General features: G+C 35.6%; 2 long non-coding RNA genes across 2 annotated transcripts; both read right to left on the bottom strand.

The window, feature by feature from the left end:
* Window positions 1–5045: 5045 nt before the first annotated feature.
* Window positions 5046–13770, bottom strand: LOC148843739 (uncharacterized). Its single transcript, XR_016103382.1, has 2 exons — window positions 13155–13770; window positions 5046–5706 (listed from the first exon to the last, which is right to left on the bottom strand). It is a non-coding gene; the product is annotated as an uncharacterized LOC148843739 (long non-coding RNA).
* A 1070-nt stretch (window positions 13771–14840) lies between these two features.
* Window positions 14841–15569, bottom strand: LOC148843738 (uncharacterized). Its single transcript, XR_016103381.1, has 2 exons — window positions 15463–15569; window positions 14841–15257 (listed from the first exon to the last, which is right to left on the bottom strand). It is a non-coding gene; the product is annotated as an uncharacterized LOC148843738 (long non-coding RNA).
* Between the last annotated feature and the right edge of the window lie 1084 nt (window positions 15570–16653).

Genomic DNA, 16653 nt, shown 5'->3' with positions numbered 1-16653 from the left:
CATCTTCAGTGGATGCGGATTTGGTAATCTCTTCTGGTGTGAAAACCTATGTTGGGAGTTACTGTTATTCCATATCAGATATATCCCTACTTGCTTCCTTTTAGTTTTAGATTTGCTTCAGTTTGTTTCAAGAATGAACCGTAAAAATATAGTTTTCTAAATTAGGGAATAGCCGGATGGGAGAAAGAATTTTTTTGAAAATTTGCCCAACCACCCTGCATGGTTCGGCCATCCATATGATGGATCTCTTATCCCTTCAAACCAGCGAGATCCATTAAGGATTAAATACCTAGGCATGTTAGAGATGTTTGGGAAATCACTTGAGTGGGTGATCATAGTGATAGGATTGACCCCTTTGCCGGACAAAGTGAATATCATGGTTTACACTTTCTCTGGTGGAAAACTATTGGTAGTTGATTTTATCTGTATTTGAAATCTAGTTTTGCAAAATATATTTATATACTATATTACTATTTTATGAAAAATGTTGCAAAAGGTTTTTAATCTCGAGATCCATTTGAGCAGAGAATGTGATAGGGGAGAAGTTCTTCCCTATCGAGCAGTGTTGTGATCATTATGAGCCAAGAGGTTAAGTGTAAGAGACCATTATAAGACTGATTACTTGATGGGCTTTATATTACATAAGTCTATTATCCTTAGGTCTTAATAGAGTGGCTAAATCCAAAGATCATTTAAGTATATATGTTGGGTGCAGACTAAGCCCATGCTGGTGGGCTTAGAGGTTCACTGCCCTAAGTAGTGAATTCGGGCTAATCTCTTTCAAAGGTGGGGCTAAACCCTCATGGACTTGTGTGAGACCTTTGTGGGGTCCCACACCATACAATATCAATCCCAAAGGGGACATGCAATACTTAGGGATGTGAGCCTTTAAGAGAAATGGGCCTAAGGGCCATTATTAATATGATTAATTAAGTGGTTACATGACATGATTTGGGTTAAAGCTGGGCATGGATCTGTTTATGGAACATTTATCCTCTTAAGAGGATAACTTTTATCTATTAAGGAAAGAAAGTTTATGATCCAAATAGATCATCTCCTAAGGATTAGGAGTTTGCTCCATAAAGAGATAAAGAGAGAATTGGGCGAACTAGTTTAGAACTACTCCACTTCTTGTTCTTTTCTCTTCTCTCTTGTTTCTCAAAAAACCCTATTTTGATCTAGGCTTTCAAGAATTGAATTTTGTCGGTTTTCTTCTATATTTTTACAAAAAAAAAACATTGAACAAATTCAGGCTCACACATCCCACTCGATCCAAGTAAGTTGGATAGCAGAATTGCTAGAACAAGTGTTGTTGAATTAGTTTCTCCCACAGACTGTGCCATCTTCAGTTGGAGGCTGATTTTGGGACTGATATATTTTTGTGAAATTCCACCTTGAGACATGTGATTTGTGGTCTCCATATCAACTATAATTTGCTTTCAATTTGGTTTTAAATTTGGACCAATTCAATGCAAGATCGATCTGGAAAATTTAGTTTTCAAAATCATTAGGAAATCGATTCTCAAAAGGGTTAGAAAAATTTTTGAAATTCGCCTAGTGATCTAGTATGGTTCAACCATCCATATAAAGGATTCTTATCCTTCCAACATGAAGAAGATAGCATCAATGCTCTGATACCATGTTTGTATTTAGTTCTATAGAAAAAGAAGAGAAAATAGGAGAAGAGAGGTTTAAAAGAAATGGGCGGCCTTACTCTCCAACCCTCCAAAATAGACTTTTATATTAGGGCAATAAGAAAGATATATGATGACAAATCTACCCCTAATTAGTAGGAAACAAGAAAACATAAAAGCAAAATAAGCCTAGCCCTATTTAGCCCAAGAAGGAAGTTACACAAATAATTATCATGACATAACACAAACAAACCCAAACTGACAATGCTAGGCTACACAACAATGCATTCCATGAACAAACTGAAAGGACACTATGGGAATTTCATGCTTAAATTGTACCTATTGAAGGCATATGATAAGGCATAATGGAATTCCCTTCTCACCTTAAGTCTTAGAGACTTCTCAAAACATTTCTATGAGTTAATCTCTACTTGCGTTGCTTTTGATCACTACAAGATCATCTTCAATGGAGAACATTGTGAAAAGATTTTTCCTTCCCATGGTCTCTGTCAAGGATGTCCGCTCTAGTCCCAACCCACATTACACCTCTAGTCCCTTGGGTTAGGTTTAGAAAGTTACTATTGTTACTTAGAGCATCGTCTTGTTGACGAGTTGCTCTATTTCTAGGTCTGGGCTTAGAGATCACTTTGTTCCTTTTTTTTCTTTCCAAATATGGGTTGAAACTCATGAATCTTTTTTCTTTCTTTTAGGGAATTACATGTTACACATGGCATGAGAATTAAGGGGTGGGGATAGAACAAAGTGCACATGAGGTCCACTAGCCATATCACAGAAAGAAAGCCTGAAAGTATGCTAATTTGACACCATGCCTCCATATTTGTAGAGATGCCGAGTGACCATCTCAGCAACGAGTCATGCTACTAATTTTTTCAGGTAGGCCTCGTTCACTTTTTGGTAAGTTACTTATGCATGTTTTTTATTTCCCAGGTAAATAAGACAATGACCATTGTAGCCATAAAAATCCATTATTAAAAGGAGCATTTTTTGCCCATCCAAGTATTGGGAACTTTCTCTCAGGTGGGAAAGTTATTTACCCACCTTTCCCATTTGAGAGATGGGCCAAGAAAATAAATTTTCCTTGGTCCCCACATAAATTTAAAAAAAAGAATATGGGTTTTTTAGTCAATAGGAACCAAAATCCCATTGACCAACTTTCCCCCCTTTCAACATCCACAAAAAAGAACATGGGTTTTTTGGTCAAAACAAATGTTTAGGTTGGAAGGAGAGCAAGGATTAGCTGAATGTGATGGCTGTTCAGTAGGCTGTGGAACCAATGATAATGTTCCACACTAGTAATAAAATACATGGGATCCACACCTTTCACATTTGAGCCCATGAATTTATTATTGGCGTAAAACATTATCATTGATACCACAGCTGACTGAACAACCATCACTTTCAACTAATCTGAATTCTTTGAAGGGCTAACACTCTTTCATGAGGGCTCTAAAGCTAAATGGCCGAGAAAGGTATCAAGGGGGCAACAATCAGGCAGACCTTTATATTCTTCTTTTATCTAAACCTTATTCATCAATTGTTTTTCTGCTATGGAAACAATCTGAGGGTCCGTTTGGTTTGCAGGAATAGGGGTCTGGAATTGGAACCGGAATGGGCTATTCTGATTCCAACTGTTTGGTTGGGTGGAATAGGAATCACATTCACATTCCTGCTAGAATGGCATTCTTCCATTTGAGGGAATGGTCATTCTCTGCCCTTCCCTCGGGAATGAAATCACATTCCTGCCGATTTTAATTTTCATTCCCATTCCTGTCTGAACCAAACAGACTATGGGAATGGACCATTCAGGTTTCGATTCCAATTCCAATTCCGACTACAAACCAAATGGACCCTGAGTTGTGATTTTCCTGTCTGAACCAAACAGACTATCGTGATTTTACTTGCCACAAGTTGTTCTCTGTAATGCCCTTGAAATTATCCAAGCTCCAATCTGAACTGATCGAGGACAGAACGGAGTTTTTGTAGATTGTTAACCAGGCTTTCCTCCCAAAGAAAAAACAATTGAAGAATGGGCACAATGTCCTCAATGCAGCCAAAAATCAAGTCCAGTACTTTACAAACTTGTGGGTAGTAATCTTTGCCACCCCAACGTACAGTCCAGCCCAAAGTCGATTATAAAGTCCAGTATTTAAAAACTTGCATCTCTAATCACCAACATCCGGTAGTTGGTGATTTGACATTAGGTATGAACGGAGAAGTACACCACAGTCCACACCAACCTCACAGGCACATCCCACCGTGCATTTGAAACATTTCCCGTACTTATGTGTTATTATTTACAAGAGATGTTCTCAATGCATGGTGGGATGTCTGTGAAGTCATTATAAGGCGCCCTATGTGAGGGCAGATCCCAATTCCCAGTCTACTAGTAACCCCCCCCTTATAAATCGCATCCTACCTGAATTTGGCATCAATGGGGTCAGGATTCATCCCACCTGTACACTAGGATTAAGAATTCTGACGTGGACTGAACGGTCACTCTTCCTATTATGAATGCCAGTGGCCTCATATGTACATCCCTAACCACTAGTCCCACTAACCCAACTCTTGGTCTCCTACTATTTAATGATTTATACTAAGTTAACACTAACCAACTACCGGCAAACACCCAGTAGTTGGTGATTTGACATTCCTTCATTTGAGGTGGATAAACCACAGGAGCAAGCTATATCATATTATGAATGCCAGTGGCCTCACATGTGCTCCCTGCATCCATTAGCCCCACTGGCCACTGACCCGACTCTAAATATACTGTATAATGACTTATACCAAGTTATCACTAATCAATGAGAACTCATAAAAAATCGTGGGGGTGGTTTTGATTGGTCAAACTCGTGCGAGAGTGGGGATATGATACCAAAAGATCTAGTTATTTAAAATTGTTGACTAATCAAAAGCATTCCCATGAATTTTGATGAAGTCTAATTCATTAGTGTACAATTAGTACAAATCCTATGTCTAAGAGATGAGACAAGATCATAAGTATCATACCAATGCAATGGCTGTGTTGGGAACATTACAGCCATTACACATCCGGTCCCAACCAGTCCCAACACTCATTACAGCCATGAATGAGGAACATTTCCCTTGTCCTTCAGGGTGAGATGTTCCCAATGCACAGCTGCACTGGTAGTTGGGACCCTGTGTTCGGACTCAAGGGCTATAGAACATTAAATGCATTTGACCCAGAGAAGAAAACAAGTAATTTCTAGTAATGACATTCTTTCCATTTGAAATTAGGCCTTTTTATAGTCCAGTCTACCTCAGAATTCATTTATTAATTCTACAAATCTATCTATCTTCACCCCCTATAGACAACATCCCCAGAATCTCCCCCTTGACACAACCTAAACCGTATAATAACACTATGGATTTTGAGGTAAATAACTCCACTGAAAAAGATTACAAGTACAAATATATACAATATAAAATATTGTACTGTATTATTTTATATATATTGATAGTTGTACTCTTTCCAAAGGGAGTGGACAAAACCCCTAATACCTTTTTGTAAAGGGCTTAACCAATAGATATATATATATATATATATCCCTTACATGTGCATAGAAAATATATTATTCCTTAAATATCTAAAAGAGAGAGAGTAAAATCTAAGACCGTCATAGTATGGGGTCTGCCTCATGAGCGGGCTGCGCTTCCCAAATAGTCCAAGATAACATTTACACTTAAAAAAGGTCTCTGTAAACTCTGGTTATTGGGACGATTGGGCGGTCTGAACTTATTCATTTGAGATGAGATGTTGTATATAGGGATATATATAATTATTATATTATTATATATATTCGTGACTTCGTGTTGATCATATTTTTCTTCAGAGTTCAGACACGGTTTAGCGAAGGAGAGGGTGATGTGTTATTCGACCAAATGAAGACCCTCCAAAGGGGTCGTTGCTTGCGTTTGGGAGGGTTAGCCATCAGCTCCGACTCCGACCTCCTCAGCATCTCCCACATCACCTGCACATCTTCGTATCCGCATGTCTGTACATCGTCATGCAGCTTTAAAAGCCCACTTCCTGCCCAAAACAACAGTAAAGACAATATTCAGATTACGATGGATCATTAGATCAGTTCAAATCGTCACGCAGCTTTAAAAGCCCATTTCCTTCCCAAAGCAACAGTAGAGACAATATTCAGATCACTATGGATCATTAGATCTTTGAACTCAAATCTTCTAGGCCATTGACTATAGCAATTAGAGGAAAGCTAGTGAACACCTGGTTTATGCAATTTCTGAACAATTCATCATCTGACCAGATTAGTGGGTGTTTGGTAAGATTACAACTATTTTGTCAAATAACAGATTGTCAGGTTTAAGTTGACAAAAAAAAAACAAACAAAACAAAACAAAAAAATAGCAACATGACATCTTTTTTTATATGCTTCCTACCATGTGTTTGGATCAGTGATTTAAAAGGCGTGCTTAGGCACATAGACGAGGCGCATTTCAAGATAGGTGCCTCGCCCAGGTCCTAGGCGCAGCCCTTTCAAAAGACGCATGATTAGTGCGTTTAGGCATGCGCCTAGTGCACCTTGTGCCTCGGCCCAAGCATGCACTTTTTGAAACGTTTTCACTTTTTTTTTTTGTCTAGTGGCTGGGCCAGGGGTTTCGCCATCGAATCCCCATATTAGGCCCCTATTTGGTAATGTTGTTCATTCATTCATCCTAATAAAATACCTTCTTAAAAAACAATAAAAATTATAAAATCATTTTTTTTTGTGAGAACTAAGAATTTAAGACTTAACGTGGAGTTATTTGAGCTTGCCTCAAGGGGCGTGGTACAAAGGTGACTCGTAGAATCAGGAATGCAATATGTTTTACATCACATTAGTTACTTGAAGTAATCTAATTGAGAGAAAAAAAAGAGATTATGGGTTTTATATGCTTGAAAATGTTTTATATATTTGATTTTATTTTTAAATTTTCATTTGAATATGTTTTACATGTTATATTTATGTATTTTAATATTAGATAATAGGTTTTTTAAATTATTTATTTTAAAATTAAAGTTTATATTTTATTAATATCGTATTTATTAAATTTTTGCATTTTTTTTATTTTTTTTATTTTTAACCTTTTTTATTTTTTGCGCCTTGCTTAAAATGATGCACACGTCGCCTTGTGCCTCAAGCGCAAATTGACCCCTAGGCCTTACGCTTTTAAAACATTTGGACATCATTAAAATGGACACATCACAACATCACTATCATATCAAAAATCACTTCTATAATAATCTCCAATTGTAAAAACCTATCTATCTATTCATCTATATAAAAATCACTTCTATAATCACCTCCAATTTTAAAAATCTATCTATAAATACACGTATTTTTTAAATTGCTTCATCTCTAAATGTGAAGATAGAAAATGTAATTTTAACTATTATTTTCAACACATTCAATTCCTTCTTATTAAGTTTTATAATTAAGGCATTAATTTTCATTATCTCTCATTGAATTCTACTCTTAACTAAAATACCCACTATTTTTTAATTTGGTTTTTAACTATTACTTTTCACCTCATTCAATTCCCTTTCATTAAATCTTATTTAAAGTATAAACTCCCTGAATCTTACATTTAAGCTATTTTTTCTCACTAATAAATAGCTTAAATGTAAGACTCAATGTGAAAGATTGAGAGTTAATACTTTAAATATAAGATTTAATGAAAGGGAATTGAATGCGATCAAATGGGTCAACCCATGTTAACATAGTTGAATAATAAATTTTTTCAAAAATTAAAAAAATTGGACACAACACTAATATTTTATATTAATCATTTTAAAGAAAATAACTGTCATAAAAAATAATTGCTTCATCGATGTTGAAAATGAAATACAAAATTTAAAATTGACCCAAAAGTGAACTTGTTTTCCTATTTGGTGGTAGATCAACAATTAAACCTCTTAGGCCTTGTTTGTTTGCATCTTTGTAACATAAGTGCACTTACCCATGTTCTTTTGGTTTCTAGGATTCCGAGGTCAATAATAGAATGACATTTTTACCCATAAAAAGTTAATATAAAAATGGGCAAAGTTGTCCCATTATGCTTTATAAAATTTCTCCCTAACCGGGAAAGTTACTCACCTAGGGAAGTAGAGTGTATTTTACCATGGAGCCCATTAGTAAATGCAAAAAGAACATTGTAAAGTTGGTTAATAGGAAAAAGATACCCATTGACCAACTTTCCCAAGCTTATTTATCAGTAAACGAACGAGGCCTTAGGTCAAAATGTGTCAACCCTTTATATCATAATAAAATAAGAAAAATTAAAAAATATAAAAAATACAATATATATATATATATATGTGTGTGAAAAATATATAAATTTTGTAAAAGGAAAATTATTTTTATACAAAGAGTATAAAATATTTGTAAATAACTGGAAAATTATTATTATTTACATAAACATCTAAAACTATCATGTGCAATGCATGTGCCCGTCTTCTAGTTATTCCTAAAAACAAACATGGAGACAAGTCGATTCTTCCACTATATAATGTGGCAAGATGAGAAAGCAAAAAACCCTAACCCGAGCTTGATGCAGTTGAAATTCTTCAAATTGGACAACTGAACAAGTAGCCCTACCGAATCAATTCCACTTAGCAAACAACATCTTATGTACCCTAGGTTGACTTGAATGGTCCAAACTCTAATTTTTCACAAAAAGGCATAGTTTTCAAGGCGCCAAAGCAAGGCTGGGTGTTAGGAGTCGCCTAATCGCCTAGGCGATGGATTTTTTTATATAGAAAACATAGATCCTAGGTTAATTCCTTAGGTACCATAGTATATAAACACACAAAATGAACATTTTAGTTTAATAGTGCCTATTTTATAAGTATAATGTCAAAAAATAAAGAATAAAAAAAAGTATTTTACAATACATAATACAAAACTGCTTGGCAATTAAGTGAGGCGAGCCTCAAAGGATGCCTTGTCGCCTAGGCATCGCCTTGACAACTATGTGGAAAGGTTGTTCTCTTCTTTTGATTTTCCTTTTCTAGAACATTAATGCCACTAGCTAAAGCAGCTTTTATCCAATAAATTAAAAACATAACACCATGAATAAAGCACAAAGAATAAAAGATGCCATGTGCAAAACAATTTATGACCCAACAAGACCAAAAATAGCATAATTAGATAAGTATAATCATGTGTTGCTTTTACCCATTTTGGAACTTTAATGCTAAACTTTTTAGGGTAAATTACAAATAAATACATGTACTTCGTGGATAGTGTGATACTTAAGGGCTTGAACATTCAAGTGTGACAACCAAGTATATTAAACTTCAGGAAATATGCACACAAGTCCACCATCATTAACTAACATCACAATGGGTGATAAAATTACCAAATTGCACATTATTTTCCAATTTATTTAAGATCGATACCACTACTTTGGAAAAAAAAAATAAAGCAAATTACAAAGACTTTTCTCTATTGATTAAAGGGGAGGTATCCAAAACAAAGAACAGGCTATATTCTCTGAACCTCAGATCAACCCAAGCCCCAATGATTTGATGTAAATACATCCATTCATGTGGATATTGAAGTCCTAAAAAGTTTTAAAAATGAAAAGGAAACAAAAATAATCACATTATGTACATCAATGGTGGTTCCTAGGTTCAGCTGTTTCTTCACGAATACACAAGTGTATTACAATTCTTATTGAACTCACTTCCTCCAAACTAACTTGAGACATTGAGAACCTCAGTATGTGTATCATGTGCTACAACCATAGTAGTGAACTTTCCACACCAAGATGGAAGCCAAACTATGTGGCATGTGTTATGACAGTCAAAGATTGGATTATTTGCATTTTTACTATTTATTTGACATAATTTCAGTTTTCACGAATTGCATGTGACAAGGCATTGAATATCAATCAACAGGCCCTTACTTGTTTGCGCATTTCAATATGAGAATAAAGATGTTGGAGGTGATTCTACCATGGTTGTCACTAGGGATGAGCATTATTTGGTTAACAACTTAAAACCAAAAAATCGAACCAAAAATTTTGATTTTGGTTTATTCGGTTTTTGAATATTTCGGTTTCGTCTTCAGATTTTAGAATTACAAATTTAGTTAACTAAATAAATCGAACTTTAGTATATAATATGTAATATATAATATATAATGTGTAAGATATAATATATAATATGCAACATAATATATAATATATTATCTATGTTATTAAATTTCGGTTTTAACCGAAATAACCAAAAACCAAACCGAAAATTTCAGTTTCGGTTATTTCAGTTTTTCTAAAATTCGGTTTTGATTTTGGTTTTTATTTTTTTCAAATAAACCAAATGCTCACCCCTAGTTGTCACCACTTTCTATATAAGCTTCCTTCCCTCAAATTATTATAATTTCCTTATCTTTTGAACCGATAACCACCTTGTTTGTGACTTGTGAATGCGAAGGACTTCAAACTTTGAAAAGGATATGATGAAATTCAAGAATAGGAAAAAGGGGGAAAGGGAGAGTATGATGGCGGGCTCTTCAACGGACTGCCTTCTTCTTACCCACTTTTAAACCCAATGTTTTCAGTGTCAGCAATGGTGCCAAGAAGATTATTGCTAAAATCGAACCCATGGCAACAAGGAAGAGAGAATGAAAGTTTAATGGGAGGTTGGTGAGAAGGGTATTTTTGAAATTTTAAAAGTTTTAAAAGTGCACATTGACACCACCTATCCAAGACGATTGACGAAATGCTAACGGTCAAATTTGACCATGTATTTCTCTAAGTTCAGGGTACTTGAATGTTTCACCTGAAAGTTCAAGCCCTTAAACAAGGTACCTATATATAATTTTCCATATCAAAACATAAATCATGTTGAGATATAGTAGGTTCCCACACCAAAACGATTGAATTGTTTATAGAGGAGAATTGTTGATTGGAATCACATACCAAAGCGAATAGGATCCCAAACTCTAGCATTGGATTCTTTATCATTGTATTAAGCCCAGATAAAAAATATTCCAATAAAATGAATTTGATTAGAGAATAGGCCAAGGTCTATTCCATCACACCCAATTGGCTCACCAATGTTTTGAAAATTGGTTTGTAAATCCCTTAAGTAAAACTCTTATAAAAGTAACTTATTGGCTAATGTCCTCAACTAAAGAAGAGTCCTAAATTTTCTACAATTTGTGGGCATTTTGGTTTTCAACTCAAAATCAACTAAATCATCTACTACATAAATGTTGTTTGGCTATTATGCTTAATTAGGAGCAATGTTTTCTATCAAATTGCAACCCTTTCAAAAAAAAAAATCCAACATGACAGTGACTGCCATGAATGGTTCAATCAAACAAGATCCGCTACAAAGAATACTTGTACAAACGGACATCTAATCCATTCATGTTCACTCCAAAAAAAGTACAAACTTTACGGATAACATGCATGTCCACTCCTGATTGGACTACATAGTCCGTTGTACAGGCCATTTTATAGTATATCTCCAGATTCAATTATAATACACATAACAACAGAATGTTCAAAATAAATACTTTTTCAAAATGCATCTACTTAAACAAATAGATTTGCTCTATGCACACCAACCTCATGGCCTATCACAGTCATGCATTGGGAACATCTCTACATTAATGACAACATAAAGTATAGGACTGAAAAAGCTGTGACATTGATGTAAGGAGCAAATCCCGATTCTTGTAAGATTAATGCAACTGACCCCATAGAATTCTATTGGATGATAACATTTGAAGATATAATAACCTATCACTAAAACACAAAGCAATAGATTTTCCAATATTCAAAGGACTGGACCGGACATAGAACCGGAGAAAGGAAACATTCATGGGTCATAGGTTCAACCAAGGTCGAACCATGATGACATGCATGTATAATATAGGTCATATAAATGCTGTATATAATATATTTTTGCAACTTTTAATATAATTAGATATGATGGATGGATGACAACTTTCTTAATTTTTAAAACAAATGATGAGAGTTCAAGTCTCTTAATTTATATTTTCTTTAGAATACATGTATAATGAGGTAATATACACGATAAACAGTCATTAAGGTTGTGTTTGTTTTCAGTGTAAAAACGGGCCACTGTAAAACTCCACTCCCGATCCGTGTTTTGTTTAAAATTGAAAGTCGATGTAAACCTCCCCATCATTTGAGTTTTACATAAATAAATACTAAATTGACGTAATTTTACACATCAATGTTGAATTCCATTGATGTAATTTTACATTAATGACATTTTATGACTAATGGTAATTTAACAATATATAAACATAAAAGTCATGAGTTCAAGTCTTGTCAAATGTATTTTAAAATTTTAATTATTTAATGGCCCGAACGGTTTCATGAATTAAGAACAATTTAGTAGTTAAACCAACTGGTCAGCTAGTTTTAGCAAATATGATTATTGGGGTGTGATGAATTGACTGGTCATGAATCAACTGGTCCAACCGACTGGTCCGATTCAGAAAGAGGAAGTATCAACAGAATATTCAAGTCCAACCGCACATCTCCAAGACTCCCAAGAACAAACCCGAATTAAATGGTTTCATGATTCATCATGACTTATTCTTCCTAATATCGATGATGAACGACACGTGACGCGCATGCACGGTATGCTACCCATCACCATAATTGCAGGAGATGAGTTTACATCAACACACCGACACATCTTTTACAAAAGGCGCGACAACTTACTACAAGTCATGCAGTCGACTGCTCGACCGTTGGATTTCGACAGACACGTTAAACTACCATCCGACGGTCTCCTTTTGGTTTAGATACTACAAGAGCAAATGCCCTTTCAGCCGTTGGAATGGTACCCACAAACGCAGTGTCTGTCGGGTTCTGATCCAATGGTTGGTATCTGGAGAGCTCTCGCTTTGGATAAAAATGAGAATAAAAAAGAAAAAGAATTTCTTTAATTTATGTTTTTCAACCAAAAAGAAAAAGAATTTCTTTAATTTATTTTTTTTCAACCAAAAAGAAAAAGAATTTCTTTAATTTATTAACTTTCCAAAAAAATAAAAACTCAATAATTTCTCCTATTTTACTGAGAAAAGCAAAAAGTTGTAGAACTGCATTTCATAATAGAAATCAAGAATAAAAAAATTAAATTATATATCGATGAACGAAAGCATGAACCAGAACAAACGAAAAAAAAAAGAAACAATTATCATTATCAATTATCAAAAAAACAGTGCGAAAGAAGATTGATAGTTAATGCTAACATGCGCCGGTGGAACGTGGAGCTTAATCGACCCAGACCATCTGAACTGCTAACGATCAGAGCAAGATCGGAATGGTCTGATCTCTGCTTGGCGCGCGCCATGTACTGCATGCGCACGGTAGCTTCTCCACTCCACAGTCCACACTTCGTTAATCCAAATCCAACCAATTTCCTTAATTAAATTCACTATTCGGTACATCCGCGAAGAAGAAGAAGTTGAGTAGAGAACTCACCGTTTTTCCGAGACCTGACTCGAGCAGCAACAGCAACCCAGACTCTCCTCATCGGGAAAATCATCTTCTGCCACCAATCCATCAATCGATCCTTTACTCTAACCCTAACCTTCTTCGTCCGAGTCACCCCGAATCGGACCTCAACCGACCCAAACTCAGCCAGAACTGAAACCCCAAATCACTCCCCCCGGCCCCGATACACGCCACCACAAATCAAGTCCACTGAAGTAATCAAAACTAAAACCTCTCCAATACAACAATCGACTGGTCAAGGGAGAGTGAGGGAGGACGGAGGCGAAAAGAGAGAGATATCAAATCGAGACAAAAAGCCCTGGAAACACGTTTCTTCGGTTCTCGCGCCAGGCGGCTCCTCTTCGTACCTTCCACCTCTGTTCTCAGTTCTCCTCTGCTTTGCTTTGCTTCTCTTTTAGCTTTAGGCAGTTTTTCCACCGGGCCACCGGTTCTTCTGATCGGACTGACCGACGCGTGCCAATGGAAAAGGCCGTATTTCAGTTTCCACTCTTTGTCGAGTGACGATGCGACGTCTGCACTCAAGTGATCGTGCTTTGGCATCTCTCAAATAAACTCTTCGTTTGGATGACGTCGTGGCATTGCTTTAGGGCGTTAAACGTATTATAATATTATTGGTTGATTTTCTAATTATGCTTTGACTTTTGTGTCGGCGTAATAGATCGTAGGGAGAGAATCCGAGCCTTTTTTTTCTTTTCTTTTTTTTTTTTTTTTAAGTTCAAACGAAGTAACCAATTTGAAAAATTTTGAAATCAATTCCTCGGCGTCGGCAAAATGTGATAGCCAAACAGAATTTGATCAAAACTCTTTCGGTATAATATCTTTTCCGTATCATAAATTAAAAAAAAAAGTTAGAGTATGATATAGAAAAGATATCCGAAAAACAACCGATTAGTAAACTACAATCATAAATATGACAGCCAATCAGATATTATTTATAAAATTCATGGGTGGGTTTTGATTGATCAAAACTCTTCCCATATTACTTTTCCGTATCATAGATTTTCTCAAAGTCTACTCGAGAATTTATCGTAGATCAGAGGTTAGATCCCAACCGATCACATGATTTTAATGTGGGCCACTATGAATGGTCAAGATCACATCCAATAATGGTCAATATCTATGAAAAACATCTCTTAGATGCAAATCAAAGGATGGGATCATGGGATGACTTAGGGTGTGAATTGTATTTGAAAATTCGATTTTGAATTCGATAGTCTATAAATCGAATTTAGATAATTCGAATATCTAATTAGCTGAATTTGGATATTCTATTCTTATCAAATAAGATTCGAATTTGAATATGACCTTATTCAATCTGATAAATATCTGAATTCAACCAATTATTTAATTCTTATATATAATATATAAAATATTTTATATGATTTATATATAATAATTAAGTTATATAGATAATTTATATATTTATATACTTTATATCAATAAAATAATTATTTTATATATTTATTGATTATCCAAAATAATTAATTAATTGAATTCGAATCGAATTGAATATTTGAATATTTAATCATATTCGAATTCAGATATTAATTTTCAATATCTATTGGATATCGGATTTTCGAATCGGATACAAATTTAGATATTGCATGATCCTATTTGAATTCAATCCGTTTACACCCCTAAGTGGAAGCAATATAAATTTGTGAAACAATCATATTGAAAATGGATTTTTGGCTACAATGACCCTTCAATTTTGGAAAATGATCAATTTTGATCCTAACTTAAAAAAGGGAAAATGATCAATATAGAAAAGAAATCAACAATAGGGCTTCCATACAACTTCACTCGACCGAGAAAATGGTTTTTTCAAGCACTTCCACTATCCTTCCCCTTTTTCTTGTCGCTGAACACCTCAATTTTGAGCTCCTCTGCTTCAATTGTCTTCGGATCTATAATAATGAACTTGAGCTTATTCAAGTCTCTGAACTTAGTCGAAGTTTGCTTCCTCTGTCCGTCGAAGTCTACTAAGATGTATAGGCTTGAGCTGCTTTGGTCGTCTTTGGGTACAAGAACCTGTTTTGACTGCCGCTGCTCGACAACCACTTGTTTTATCTGAGCCAAACAAACATCCTCGTGAAATTCCAATATCTGATTGAGAGAGAGTGAGAAAGAAGACAAAACACACTACAACAAAGATTAACAAAAATTTTTATAGGCAAAGCAGAAGAAATACAAGAGATTTCCTCCAATAGAGAAGTGAATGACTTGTTGGTCGCTGATGTATATCCCTAGAGAAAAGATTGGAGAACAAACTCACCATCATTTTTCTTTCAATAGAACCATTAAAACAGAGAGAGAGAGAGAGAGGGGGGGGGGGGAGGCCGGAGGTGGAGGAGGCTATTGTTGCTGCTGGTTAAGGATCGAGCCAGCTTTATTACGTTTTAAAAAAATTATACGTCACGAATGTATGCATTTCGACAAAATATTAACTGTAAGGGTATAGCTAGTCAATTGTTAGAAACAGTAAAAGGATATACTTAGTCAATTAGTTAAACTATAACGGTAGTTTAAGAAGTTTACCCAAAAAACAATTGAAATCATTTTGATTAAAAGAGAAGAGAACAAACATATTGCATTATCTTATTAATCTTGGACTATCATTCACAAAGCTTTTGATGGTACGCGAAAACATACCATGAGCTCTTTCTCTATCGAAAACATACCATGAGCTCCATTGAAAACACACCATTGACCGCCATTCTTGTGGCTTTTGATCGTATGCGATTTGGAAGCTCCTAGTTGGAAGATTACTTGGACACCAGTCGCGTAGCGAGCTGGACCAAGCTACAAGATAAAGGATCAAAGAACCCGAGGTGGCTAACCCGACGAGGTTGCTCTAATGCTTAAGTCAGTATTGTACTCTGGTTGTGAGCTGAAAGCTTGAATGCAAATAAGCTAGTGAGCAAGTAATCGTGCGTTCCTGAGTCTCGGGGTTGATTCCCTTATATAGTAAGACCGCTGTGGATCTCACAAAGTGCTCCCGGAATCATCGGCCTATGACATAGGGATCTGTTCCGCTTTGGAATGAGGGTAACATACCAATTAATAAGGCTTACCGTTTCCCTCCTGTAGGTACATACAACTTACTTAGACCCTCAAAGAATACTCAGACACCAAGAACAGTACCACAAAAATACTTCCGAAGAATCAACAACCAACCTCGCGTTGCGATTAACTTTCATTCTAACCGCAATCTCTACGATAAACCCGTAGCATGCTAAACGGACCTCAAAAAGATTCACCCACAAAGACATGAGCATGCTCGACTATGCGATGAGGTCACACCCACAACGGATCAAGAGGACAACGAACCAAACCCACGGCGAGACCCAAACGTGTACCCAAACACATGGAATCATTACAAAGAAATGCCTCGTGAATCGTCACATGACACCAATGAACATCGACTTCCGGACGGTGACGTCAGTATCCCCAAGTAGGATTAATG

The sequence above is a fragment of the Nelumbo lutea genome, chromosome 8 (assembly GCF_056320005.1).
Source record: "Nelumbo lutea isolate HS-2025 chromosome 8, American lotus-T2T, whole genome shotgun sequence".
NCBI lineage: Eukaryota > Viridiplantae > Streptophyta > Magnoliopsida > Proteales > Nelumbonaceae > Nelumbo > Nelumbo lutea.
Note: the sequence above shows the minus strand (reverse complement) of the source record. Positions and strands in the feature narration are given on the sequence as shown.